Genomic DNA, 14,247 nt, shown 5'->3' on the forward strand with positions numbered 1-14,247 from the left:
TTAATAGACCTTTGTCCCTGAAAAGATAAGTTCAGTTTCAACTCTTTGTTTAACTTATAAACTGTGCAAAGTCAAGACTTAAACTTGGAATCTAGGTGAACCACAATTTATGCACTAACCAGAAGGAGTACACATTTGGGGCAAGTAGGAAGGTGAAAAGAACAGTACATTGCGGAGACAACTGAATAAGTATCTGAAGAGTAAACAATCGAGGAATGCGAGGATGACTGAAAGCTATTGTTAGATAGACAAATGTGTTTTAATGGTCACTTCACGTTTAGGTGAATTACTCTGTCTCTCTCACTTTGTGCTTTAAATTCCTTCCTCCTGAGGAATAAGATTTCATACAGTCATCAGTTTTTGTCCCTCATTGTCATACTATTTGCTTATTTGTTGTAGTCATCCATGATCTTTAATTATTGAACTAACACTGACCATCACTGAATGAGCACAGTATAGAATTAATATTGCCTCTCCCTAAATGAGCACAATTCAAGTTTATCTGCCCCTCCCTAAATAAACAGTAGCGAATTTACAGAACCCCCTCCCAAAATGAACCCCACAGAGCCCTCCGGAAGTGAAAAGATATAGAATTAATACCTCCTCACCCTAAATGAACGCTGGGAAATTAACAGAATGCCTTCTAAAATGAGAACAATATAGAACAAGTTGTAGCCCTTCCTAAAGAGCACAATATAGTATTAACCTTGGTCCTCCTCCAGTGTGCTCAGTACAAAATTAACACAGTTCCTTCCAAAATGAGCAGTACAGAAATAACATTGTCTCCTAAAATGAGCACTGTAAGAAATAAACAGCACCCGTCCTTAAAACGATTGTCAAAGGTGGTTCAAGTTACAGAGAGGCTGTCAGCGTACAAGTATTGATTTGGGAGGTGGCCAGTTAAGTGTGGGGCAGCAGGGCATAAGTTGCTGAACTCGCCCTAATGGACTGGAGAGCCTTCTTGCTGAATTGTTGCCCAGAGCTTTCATCCGGGAGATGACATTGACCAAGCAGCAGTCTGCAACCAGAATAGCATGGTGTGGTGTATGGACTCCTCTGCCAGTCCTCCAGGAAGAATACTGCTCACTTCTCAATATTCCTGTCCACAAGGGTCTCCAGGTCCATCTCAGAGGAGTGTGGTGCCAGCTTCCCTTCCTCTGCCAGCTCTGCTGACACTTACAGTCGACCAGGATAAGTGCCTGCTGACAGATCTCCTGCAGGTGCTCAGCCCCAAGGATTTTGTCTTGTAGAGGACCCCTGCTAAGCAGTGAGTTCCTCCATGAACTGTGCCTAGTAAGAAATAGAATGAAAATAGAACCTCAAGGGCTCAAGTGGTTATTAAAGCTGTGAGTTTGATAAGAAAGAATGAGAAACTCATTCAACCTTGTTACGAAAATCACGCCACCAGTTTTGATACTTGCTGCATTTATCAAAAATAGGTAATATTTTGCCCACTGTGCCAACAAAGTAACATTATCATATATGTATCAATTAGCTTCACTTGTTTCCAAATAGTCAAAAACAAAATGATGTGGCCTTTACAGATCCAAAAGAAGATTTGTGCATAGAGACTGAGGCACTAAATGACCGTTTTGCATCTGTCTTTACCAAAGAAGGCGACATGCATAGTGAAAGCAAAGGTGCATTGTGTATAAACTAAAAATTGATGATGAGCTATTAGGAAGGCTAATTGTGCTTAAAGTGATCAAATTACTAAGATTAGAAAAGAATTATTTAGAGGATGCTGAGGGAAAGGTTGAAATTGTGGAGGCACTGGCCATAATCTTCCAATCCTGCTTATATATGGGGTAGTGCCAAAGGACTGGAGAACTCTACATGTTACATCTTTGTCCATAAAGGATGTAATGATAATGTCAGGAATTACAGGTCTTTAAGCTTAACTTCAGTTGTGAGGAAGCATTCAAAGTGGTAAAGTAGACCAAAATTAAGTTACTTGAACAAATGTGGGTCAATTAAAGAAAACTAGGCTGGATTTGTTAAAATGTAAATCATATTTAACTACCTTGCTGAAAATTTTATTGAGGTAACAGAGTTTGCTGAGAGTGGTGCATTTGATGTTGAGTCAACAGACTTCCACAGGTGTTTGACAAAGTGCTACTTCACATACTAGGCAGTAAGGTAGCAAATGTGGTTCCCCTGTTCAAGAAGGGGAGTAGAGACAACCCTGGTAATTATAGACCAGTGAGCCTTACCTCACTTGTTGGTAAAGTGTTGGAAAAGGTTATAAAGGATAGGATTTATAATCATCTAGAAAAGAATAAATTGATTAGGGATAGTCAGCACGGTTTTGTGAAGGGAAGGTTGTGCCTCTCAAGCCTTAGAGTTCTTTGAGAAGGTGACCAAACAGGTCGATGAGAGTAAACCGGTTGATGTGGTGTATATGGATTTCAGCAAAGCGTTCGATAAGGTTCCCCACAATAGGCTCTTGTACAAAATGCGGAAGAATGGAATTGTGGGAGATATAGCAGTTTGGATCGGAAATTGGCTTGCTGAAAGAAAACAGAGGGTGGAAGTTGATGGGAAATGTTCATCCTGGAGACCAGTTACTAGTGGTGTACCGCAAGGGTCGGTGTTGGATCCACTGCTGTTTGTCATTTTTATAAATGACCTGGATGAGGGCTTAGAAGGATGGGTCAGTAAATTTGCAGACGACACTAAGGTCGGTGGAGTTGTGGACAGTGACGAAGGATGCTGTAGGTTGCAGGGAGACATAGATAAGCTGCAGAGCTGGGCTGAGAGGTGACAAATGGAGTTTAATGCAGACAAGTGTGAGGTGATGCACTTTGGTAGGAGTAACTGGAAGGCAACGTACTGGGCTAATGGTAAGATTCTTAGCAGTGTAGATGAGCAGAGAGATCTCGGTGTCCATGTACACAGATCCTTGAAAGTTGCCACCCAGGTTGACAGGGCTGTTAAGAAGGCATACAGTGTTTTAGCTTTTATTAATAGAGGGATCGAGTTCCGGAACCAAGAGGTTATGGTAAAGCTGTACAAAACTCTGGTGCGGCTGCACTTGGAGTATTGTGTACAGTTCTGGTCACCGCATTATAGGAAGGATGTGCAAGCTTTGGAAAGGGTGCAGAGGAGATTTACTAGGATGTTGCCTGGTATGGAGGGAAGGTCTTACGAGGAAAGGCTGAGGAACTTGAGGCTGTTTTCATTAGAGAGAAGAAGGTTGAGAGGTGACTTAATTGAAACATATAAAATAATCAGAGGGTTAGATAGGGTGGATAGGGAGAGCCTTTTTCCTCGGATGGTGACGGCGAGCACAAGGGGGCATAGCTTTAAATTGAGGGGTGAAAGATATAGGACAGATGTCAGAGGTAGTTTCTTTACTCGGAGAGTAGTAAGGGAATGGAACGCTTTGCCTGCAACGGTAGTAGATTCGCCAACTTTAGGTACATTTAAGTCATCATTGGATAAGCATATGGACGTACATGGAGTAGTTTAGGTTAGATGGGCTTGAGATCGGTATGACAGGTCGGCACAACATCGAGGGCCGAAGGGCCTGTACTGTGCTGTACTGTTCTATGTTCTATGTCCGTCCATTTGTCTGCCTTAATTGTCTTTCTCTTCCTCTGAGCACCATCTTTGACTATTCCTATATTCTTTAACCACCCCGACCGACATCTCATCTTCTCACCTTTTCCTAGTTACTGTTTGTTCTGATGAACAGTCACTGGACTGGAAGCGTTGACTTTGCTTTCTTTCCACAAATGCTGCCAGACCTAATGAGTTTCTACACTAATTTCTGCTTTTGTTTCTGATTTCCAGCATCTTACTTTGATTTTTTTTTGAGTTTCTGTTCTTTGCTTCATGAAACCATTGCTGATTGTCATAAAAAGCAGTCTGGAAATCTGCCATCCTTATCTGGTCTACCTATGACTCCAGACACGTAGTAATGTAATTGGCTCTCTCCTGTCCACTGAAATGGCCCTAGCAATCACCCATTTAAGGGGCAATTAGAAGTTGGCAACAAATTCTAGCTTTGCTGGTGATGTCCATACCTCATGAGACCAAACAACAGCTCTCTGACACCATGTCCTACCTTCCCCTTGACCATGACCTCACCATGGCCCATCAAGCCACCATCTCTCACACTGTCCATGACCTCATCGTCTCCAGTGACCTCCCTTCTATGCGCCCAGCCTTACAGGCCCCAGCTCCTCCCTGTCCGGTTCTACTTCCTCCCCAGACTCCCCACCAGCCTCCACGCCCAACATATCATCCTCAACACTTCCGCCAACTGCAATTAGACCCCACTACCTGGAACATCTTCCACTCCCTACCCAACTTTGCCTTCCGCAAGGACCATTCCCTTTGTCACCCCTTAGTTCAGGCCACCTCCCCACTAACCACTCCAACCCACCCGGTACCTTCCCCTGTAACCGTAAAAGATATAATACTTGCCTACACACCACTACCCTTGTCTCCATTCGGGGCCTGAAACAGCCCTTCTAGGTGAGACAGCGCTTCACCTGCATCTCTTCCAACCTAGTCTATTGCATCTGGTGCTCTTGATGTGGTCTAGTCTGTCAGTGAAACCAAACATAGACCTGGTGACCGTTTCGCCAAGCATCTCCATCTGGCCCGTAATGGCCAACCTAATCTCCCGGCCACTGCCCATTTCAACTCCCCGTCCCAAACCCCCTCCAACGTGTCTGTCCTCGGCCGCCTCCAGGGTTGCAGTAATTCAGAACACAAATTTGAGAAATAACACTTTACCTTCTGCCTGGTCACACTACAGCCTGGAGGACTCAACATTGAATTCTCCAATTTCAAATAACCTTTCCACCCATCCCCTGGCTCCTTACCAGCCCTGCCTCCTCCCTTCCATTCCAGCAACCAACTGGACTCATCCCTCCCATTGACCAACCAGGTCAGACCTACCACCTATCACTACCATTCTGCTGCACCCCTCTCCACCCCCTCTTTATCTGCAGCTCCCCTCACCCCCACATCCAGTCCACAAGGAGGATAATACTTAGAGCATTGATTTCTCCTTGCCTCCTGATGCTGCCTGGCTTGCTGTGTTCTTCCAGCCTCCTATTTGTGTGCCTGGATTCCAGAATCTGCAGGTTTTAGAGACAAAAAATAAGTATATAACTGTTAGACCAATCAAGCAGCAAACTAACTCTCAGAATCATACCTTGCAGACAATGAGCCAGACACCACCACCATCACGCCTGGATATGTCCTATCCCACTGGCAGGACAGATCCACCAGAGGTAGCTGAACAGCGGTGAGAGAGTTAGCCTGACAGTCCTCAACATTGACTCCATGAAGCCTCAAGGCACCTGGCCTTGCTCCTGCTAATTATGACCTATCTGCTGTACCCCACTCTCCCCACCTACTTGGCACACTCCTCCTGTTGAATAGCACTTGTGGGATGGAGTGAGCACAGTATGTACTCTGGGTGGGGATTTCAACATCCATCACCTAGAATGGCTCAGTAGCAGCGCTGCTGGCCAAGCTAAAGGACTCCTAAAGGACGTAGCTGCTAGTCTGAGTCTGCATTATGGAGTGAGGGAACCAACAAGAAGGAAAGACATATTAGATCTCTCCCTCATCAATCTATCTGGTATTGATGCATCCTTCATGACAGTATCAGTGTGATTGTCTCCACAAGGACTGTGTGACATTCAATGTCCTGTCTTCACGTTGAGAATACTTTCATCATGTTGTGTGGCACTATCACCTTGCTAAGTGGACAAACTTTAAACAGATCTTGCAACTCAAGACTGTGCATCCAAGAGGCGCTGTGGACCATCAACATCAGAATTGTACTCCAGCACAATCTGCAAACCCTGGTCCAGCATATCCCCCACTCAATCATTACCATCAATCCAGCAGATCAACCCTGGTTCAATGGAGAGTGCAGGATGATATGTCAGGAACAGCACTAGGCATACTTGTCCAACTCAAAGTTGTAGCTTTCAGTATCTACTGAAGAAAAGATAAGTAGATTTTCTCAGGATTAAAGTGGCTTCCTGCAGAGAACCAAATGTATGTCTTTTGATTGTTGCCGGTTTCTTCTAATTTGACTAGCTTCTCTCTGCCTTATTCAGAGGCCAAGATGGTTGACAGATAGCTAGCTAACTAATCATATTGTTGGCAGACAGGTCACCTTTGTCATTAATAATTTGGTCTGTTGTTCACAACCAATCTGCTTTGGTTGTAAACTTCTATCATTTGCTTTCAAAACATGCGGCCATTCTTGTAAATCCCTGGTTTGAAAGTAGTTCTTTCTCATTTCAGTCTGGGATTTTCAAAAACACAAAAATGAACTTTGCAGGCTGCAATGATCTTCAGCCAGAAGTACCAAGTGATGATCCATCTTGTCTTTTTTCAGTGATCCCTAGCATCATAGATGCCCGTCTTCAACTAACTTGATTCCTTTGCTAGCAAGTAATGGCTGAAGCATGATACTGTGAAGGTTGTGTTCCTGATAAAATTCTGACAATAATACTGAAGACTGCTTTAGAATGTACCACATCCCTAAGCCAAGCTCTCTTAGCACAGTTACAACACTGGCATCTAACCAAAAATCCAAGGTGTATCCTGTCCACAAAAATGTACTGTGCAGTAATGTTCTATGTTCTATGTTAATCCAACCCAGCCACTTATCACCCCATCAGTCTACTGTCATCAGTAAAGTGATGGAAGGTGTCAGCAGTAATCTGCTCAGTGATGCCCAGTTTGGGTTCCACCAGAGCTACTCAGTGCTTCACCTCAAACGTGGACAAAAGAGCTGAATTCCAGAGGTGAGATGTGTTTTGGACTAGACCAAATCCCCTCAAAATGTATTCAGAAGTCAGCCTAGACCCTAACCTTTTCTTACTTTAAAGTATTACAAGGTGTTGCATTCCAGATGCAATTTGATTGATCAGACTACTCAACATTAAGCAAAACACCCTTTAGTTTTGCACCACAGTTAAAATAGAGACAAAATAAAAATAAAAGAAAAGTGCAGCTTGGTGGTGCAGTGGTTTCCACTTTGAGGTGACTGTGTGGGGTTTGCACATTCTCCCCATGTCTGCATGGGTTTCTTCTGGGTGCTCCAGTTTCCTCCCACAGTCCAAAGATGTGCGGGTTAGGTGGATTAGCCATGCTAAATTGCCCATAGTGTCTATACATTAACATAGAACATAGAACAATACAGCGCAGAACAGGCCCTTTGGCCCTTGATGTTGTGCTGACCTGGGTACTAATCTAACTAACCATCCCCCTACACTATCCTATCATCATCCATATGCTTATCCAAGGACTGTTTAAATGCCCCTAATGTGGCTGAGTCAACTACATTGGCAGGCAGGGCCTTACACGCCCTTACCACTCTCTGAGTAAAGAACCTGCCTCTGACATCTGTCTTAAATCTATCACCCCTCAATTTGTAGCTATGCCCCCTTGTACAAGCTGACGTCATCATCCTCGGAAAAAGACTCTCACTGTCCACCCGATCTAATCCTCTGGTCATCTTGTATGTCTCTATTGAAACTCCTGTCAGCCACCTTCTCTCCAATGACAACAGACCCAAGTCCCTCAGCCCTTCTTCCTAAGACCTTCACTCCAGACCAGGCCACATCCTGGTAAATCTCCTCTGCACCTTTTCCAATGTTTCCCATTCCATCCTGTAATGGAGTGACCAGAACTGCATGCTGTATTCCAAATGAGGCCGCACTAGCGTTTTGTACAGTTGCAGCATGACATCACGGCTCCGGAACTCAATCCCTCTACCAATAAAGCCTAACACACCGTAAGCCGCCTTAACAGCATTATCAACCTGGGTGGCAACTTTCAGGGATCTATGTACATGGACACCAAGATCCTTCTGCACATCCACACTACCAAGAATCTTTCCATTAACCCAGTATTCTGCCTTCCTATTATTCTTCCCAAAGCGAGTCATCTCGCATTTATCCGCATTGAACTCCATTTGCCACCTTCAGTCCAATTCTGCAGTTTATCCAAGTCTCCCTGCAACCTGCAACATTCTTCCACACTGTCCACTGCTCCACCGACTTTAGTGTCATTTGCAAGCTTACTAACCCACCCACCTATACCTGCATCCAAGGTCATTTATAAAAATGACAAACAGCAGTGGTCTCAAAACAGATCCTCGAGGCACACCATTATTAACTGGACTCCAGGCTGAATATTTTCCATCAACCACCACTCGTTGCCTTCTTACAGAAAGCCAGTCTCTAATCCAAACTGCTAAATCTCCCACAATCCCATGCCTCTGTATTTTCTCCCATAGCCTACTATGTGGAACATTATGAAAGGCTTTACTGAAGTCCATGTACACCACGTCAACTGCCCGACCCTCATCCACATGCTTGGTCACCTTCCCAAAAATCTGAGGTTTGTGAGACACGATCTGCCCTTGACGAATTCATGCTGACTGTCTCCAGTCAAATTATTGCTTTCTAGATGATTATAAATCCTATCTCTCATAATCCTTTCCAAAGCTTTTCCGACAACAGATGTAAGGCTCAATGGTTTATAATTACCTGGGTCATCTCTACTGCCCCTCTTGAACAAGGGTACAACATTCGCAATCCTCCAGTCCTCTGGTACTAAACCTGTAGACAGTGAGGACTCAAAGATCAAGGCCAAAGCCTCCGCCACCTCCTCCCTAGCTTCCCAGAGAATCCTCGGAAAAATCCCAACCGGCCCAGCGAATTTATCTACCTTCACACCCTCTAGAATTGATAACACCTCCTCCTTACTAACCTCAATCCTTTCAATTCTAGTTGCCCGTAGCTCAGTCTTCTCCTGTACAATATTCTCCTTTTCCTCAGTGAAAACAGATGAGAAATATTCGTTTAGCACCTCTCCGATCTCCACAGGGTCCACACACAACTTCCCACTTCTGTCTTTGACTGGCCCCAGTCCTACCCTAGCCATCCTCTTATTCCTCTCATACCTATAGAAAGCTTTACGGTTCTCCTTTATTCTACCTGCTAATGACTGCTCATGTCCCCTCCTTGCTCTTCTTAACTCTCTCTTTAAATCCTTCCTCGCTAATCTGTAATTCTCCATCGCCTCATCTGAACCATCTTGTCTCATCGTCACATAAGCCTCCCTCTTCCGCTTAACAAGAGATACAATTTCTTTAGTAAACCACAGTTCTCTTACCTTATCACGTCCTCCCTGCCTGACAGGGACATACCTATCAAGGACACGCAATATCTGTTCCTTAAACCAGCTCCACATTTCGATTGTCCCCATCCCCTGCATTTTGCTACCCAATTCTATGCCTCCTAACTTCTACTTAACTGTTCCAATGTAGTAACATCCCATAAGCACACTCTTGGAAAAGGCAAATTCAAATACCGATTATCTCATACCATTCTACAGTCCAGTGGGAAGGCATCAAGAGAAAACTGTGTGTGTGTGTGTGTGTGTGTGTGTGTGTGTGTGTGTGTGTGTGTGTGTGTGTGTGTGTGTGTGTGTGTGTGTGAGAGAGACGGACATGTACTGCAGCTTCTATCTAGCTTCAAGGCCTAGGAACAACAACTGCTGAAAACTAAAAATCCTGGTCCTGTGGGAATGAGCCTCAACCATTCAGTCTGTTTCTATTGTTTCAACCTTTTTTAAAAAAAACCCAAGGCCTCATAAGCTGTTTATAGGATTTCAATCGATAGCTCAGTACCTCTGCCTTAAAATCTATCTTCAAATAAAGGACAAAATACACTTCTTAAAATCATAGTATCATCACAGGTGAGAGTGACTGCCCTTGACATCAAGGCTACGTTCGACTCAATGGCATCAAGGAACCCTCAAAACTGAAATCAATGGTAATTGGACAGGGAGGAGACACTGTCCACTTATTGAAATCATACCTGGAACATAGGAAAATTGTTGTGGATGTTGGAGGTCAGCCATCTCAGCTCCAGGACATCTCTGCATGAGTTCCTTGGGGTAGTGTCCTAGGCCCAATCATTTTCAGTTGCTTTCTCCTCAAATTAGTTCCTTTTTAACTCGTTGCTGTTACTTTCAGCAACATTGAGATTTTTTTAACCCGTCATATCTGTTCGGATGATGCTGCCTTCCAAGACAGTGCAGCTAACATAGTTTCCTTCTCCCGTAGCCACTGTTTCCCACCCACTGTGGTTGACAGGGCCCTCACCCACATCCAGCCTATCACCTGTGCTTCTGCCCTTCCTTTCTCCTCCAACAGCGTGACCAGGTCCCTCCTTGTCCTCACTTTACATCCCACCAGTTTCTACATCCAAAAGATTGTTCTGTGTCGTTTCAGACAACTCCAGCAGAATGCCACCACCAAACACATCTTCACCACACTCCCCCATCTGCATTTTGCAGGGGCCATTCCCTCTGGGGTGCTCTTGTCCATTCCTTGATCTCCAACACTACCCCTCCTTCCCACGGCTCTTTCCCATGTAACACCACAGAAGGTGCAATGCTTGCCCCTTCACCACCTCCCCACTCACTATCCGAGGGTCTTAACAGTCTTTCCATGTGGCGCAGCATTTCATCTGTACCTGCTCCAATCTTGTATACTGCTGCACCCAGTGTGGCTTCTCTGCATTGGAGGAACCAAACATAATCTGGGTGACTACCTTGCAGAACGCCTCCAGTCATGTGCAAGTAGCATCTCAACCTTCCTGTAGCGTCATTTTAACTCTGTCCTGCTTGCATTTCTACTTGGCATGCTGTAACGTTCCAGTAAATCACAGTGAAAACTCGAGGAACAATATCTCATCTTCAAACTAGGCACTTTATAAACTTCTGGGCTCAATATTGTGTTCAACACCTTCAAATTGTGAACCCACTCCCATTCCTTCCCTTTCTTTTAGCTTTGCTTATTATATTCTTTGTCACCACGTCTTCTCTCATCTCCCCTCGACTTCAGTGGGACTGTCTGTTTTTTCAAGTCTGGTAGTTAGACCCACCATTGTTCTGTCATTCTCACATTCCAATCACTTATTCTAAACTATCAACATATTTTCTTCCACAGTGCTCCTCCACCCCACAACTATTGCATAAATGCTGCCCTTACACATTTTGCTTCAGCTCTGATGAAGAGTCATCTAGACGCTAAACATTAACTTGCTCTCACTCCATGGATGCTGCCTTACCTGCTGTCATTTCCAGCATTTGTATGTCTTTAGTACAGATTCCAGCATCTGCACTAATTTGTTTTCTTATCTCAGTAGCAATGTGTGGTTTGTAAGCACAAAAAGCCTGCTAAATCTGCCTCTGACCAGCATTTGAAGTCTAAGCTCCTTCACTCTGCACTTGTTGCAAATAGGTGAGGAAATGAACTTTAGCTGCAGGTTGCAAATTGCTGACTTTTGCTTTAGCCCCTTCATTGTCTGAGCATCCAGAAAACTTTCTCTTGTCATATTTTGATTGTATTTCGTATCTAGAAAATGGCCAAGTGATAGGAGGGAACATGACTCACAGTGGATACAATCCACCTGCTCACCAGTTTCATCCCCACCCTCCACAATGACCCTCATGCCCCCTTTTTATCCCCTCCTCTGACAGCCCAGTTCACCATTCCCAACATGGAGACCCGTCATATTAAACTTCACCTCCCAACTGTCCTCCCTGTGCCCTGAGCCCTGACACTACATTCTAATGATTCTCCCTGGTCTTTTATGGTCTCCCTGTGGATGGTGGGCATGGTCACTAAATTCTCCCTCCAGTAGCCCACCCTGCTCCCAAATGTCACTCTGCATAACTCCATACACCTGAAGTTCATTCCCATCCCCGTACTTGACCCCACCTCTGCAAATGCCTGTGTTCTTCTCCCTCCTCTTCCCCCAATGTGTACCCTCCTCACTGAATATTGCACGGATCCCCAGGACTGTACTCACACTCCAGACTCTGCACTTCACTGAGTGGCGCCTGGACATGATGGGGAAAAACACCAGCCTGCTCTGTTAGCTGGTGCCCCTGTGGAGTGGACTCTGTTGGTGCTCAGTAACTTGGAGGCTGCTCACAGCCAGTGATGAGCTGAAGTTACCGGGTGCCTGTTTCGACCTCCACATTCAGCATCCTCAAATATATCTTGTTTGGCATCTGTTCTGAGATAGGAAACTGTACATTTTAATGAGGCAAATTGCAGTGTTACTAAGATATTTCATATGCTTCTGAAGAAGAGTCATATCAGACTCAAAGCATTAATGCTGTCTCTCTCCGAACATACTGCCAGACCTGCTGAGTTTCTCCAATACCTTCTGTGTTTGTTTCAAATTTCCAGCATCTGCAGTATTTTACCCTTAATTCAAGAAGGTATGAGGCTTTGCCCCTGTGACAGGCATCTCCAAGTGCAAGGTGTAATTCACTGACTGTTTTCTTGTGACCCTGGAGTATTTACTGTAAAGTAGCCTTGCCCTCCCTCACTGTGGCCCTGGTTATGACCACAGGCAGGACTATGATTCCTACCATAGCAGCAACCCTGAGTGAATCGCCTGAGCATAGGCAGCAAGAAGAGGCAGTGACCAGCGTAGCCCCAACTTCCTGAATTCTGAAAGCAGCTCACCATACAATGCTGTATGCAGTCAGATAACCCCCTCAGCACCTACCTACCAATGATTCCACTATCATTATCCTCTTGATACAGCCACCATCTCTCCATACTCTTGCCCTCTCTTCTTGACACAGGTTAATATCAACAGTTGTTCCGGATGCAGGAATAAATGTATCCAGTTGGGAAAATCACCATGCTGTCAGTGAGCATTCGTGTTCACCCCACTGCCTTCTTTGAATCCCCTTCCCTCCCCCCATTTCTGAAGAAGAGTCCCAACGCAAAACGTCAAACTTTCCTGCTCCTCGGATGCTGCTTGGCCCGCTGTGTTCATCCAGCTTCACAGCAGCATCGGCAGTTCCTACTATCTCTGCACTCTTCAAATCATCAAATTCCTTCAATTTGGAGGCAGGCCATATGGCTCATTCAGTCCATATCAACCCTATGAAGGGTATCCCACTCAAATATACCCCCCCCCCCCCAACCAACACCACCCTATCTCCATAACCCTAGATTTTCCATGGGTAAACCACCTCGCCTGCACATCACTGGACACAATAGGAAAATTAGCGTGGCCAACCCATGTAAACTACACATCTTTGGACTGTGGAGGAAACCCAAATAAACTCAGACAGACACTAGGAGAATATACAGACTTCTCTCAGACAGTTGTCGAAAGGTGCTGTGAGGTAGCAGGGCTAACTACTGAGCTACCATGCCACTCCCTTAGTTTCTGGAAGATGAAGGCTGATGACCTTTCATTGAGAGTTCTCTGGACGGTGGACCAGGTTGTTAGGCCAAAAGGTGTAGGAGCTGATGTAGATCATTTCGCCCATTCAATGAGATCATGGCTGATCTGATAATCCTCAACTCTACTTTCTAGCCTTTTCTCCATAGGACTCAAGTTCCTTTACTGATGAAAACTCTGTCTATCTCTGCCTCAGATATACTTAAATGACCAATCCATGGCTGTTTTCTGTGGTAAAGAAATCCATGGATTCACTACCCCCTGAAAGAAGAAATGCTTCTTCATCTTAATCTTAAATATATAAGCCCTTACCCTGAGATGATGCCTTCTGGCCTGAGACTCTCCCACAAAGGAAACATCCTTTCCGCATCTACCTAGTTGGTTCTGGGCCTGGCAACTGAGCACAGCGCCTCAGGCTGGGCCAAGAGCATCACCAAGGCGGAATGGTAGACAGGAAGTGGTGGAATGGGAAGGGAGGCGAGCAGGCATCTTGGGAGAGGAGAGCAGTTCCCTGCCTGTGGAGCTACTGGCAGCCTAGCAATGCCGATAATTGGGAATATTCTAATGTCCTGGAGCTGAGATGGCTTCCGGTGCAATATTTTGTGGATGTGGTCACATTCCCCTGGGAGAAATCAATCTCTCTCTTTGGCAGGGCAATCTCCAACAAGATGGCAGAGTGGCTCAGTGGACAGCCATGTTCCCTCACAGTGCTAGGAACGTGTGTGGATTTTGCATGTTCTTTCCTTGTCTACAGTGTTAGGTAGATTAGCCATGGGCCTGTGCAGATTTGGTGGACTAAATGGTTTCTTTACACACTGTTAGCATTCTGTGATCTTAGGACCAACAACTTTTTTGTGCTCAGTGTGGAGGCTATGATGCAGCAGTATTGTCACTGAGCTAGTAATCTAGAACCTCAGACTAAAATTCTGGGAACAAAAACAGAAATTGCTGGTGAAACTCAGCTGGTCTGGCAGCA

The 14,247-nt window shown here is 45.0% G+C and overlaps 1 protein-coding gene across 2 annotated transcripts in view; it reads left to right on the forward strand.

Moving 5' to 3' along the window:
• Positions 1-14,247, forward strand: part of LOC125446785 (hydroxylysine kinase-like) — a 110,453-nt gene that overhangs the window by 19,827 nt on the left and 76,379 nt on the right. The gene's annotated exons all lie outside the window — the stretch shown is intronic.

The sequence above is a fragment of the Stegostoma tigrinum genome, chromosome 36 (assembly GCF_030684315.1).
Source record: "Stegostoma tigrinum isolate sSteTig4 chromosome 36, sSteTig4.hap1, whole genome shotgun sequence".
Lineage (NCBI taxonomy): Eukaryota > Metazoa > Chordata > Chondrichthyes > Orectolobiformes > Stegostomatidae > Stegostoma > Stegostoma tigrinum.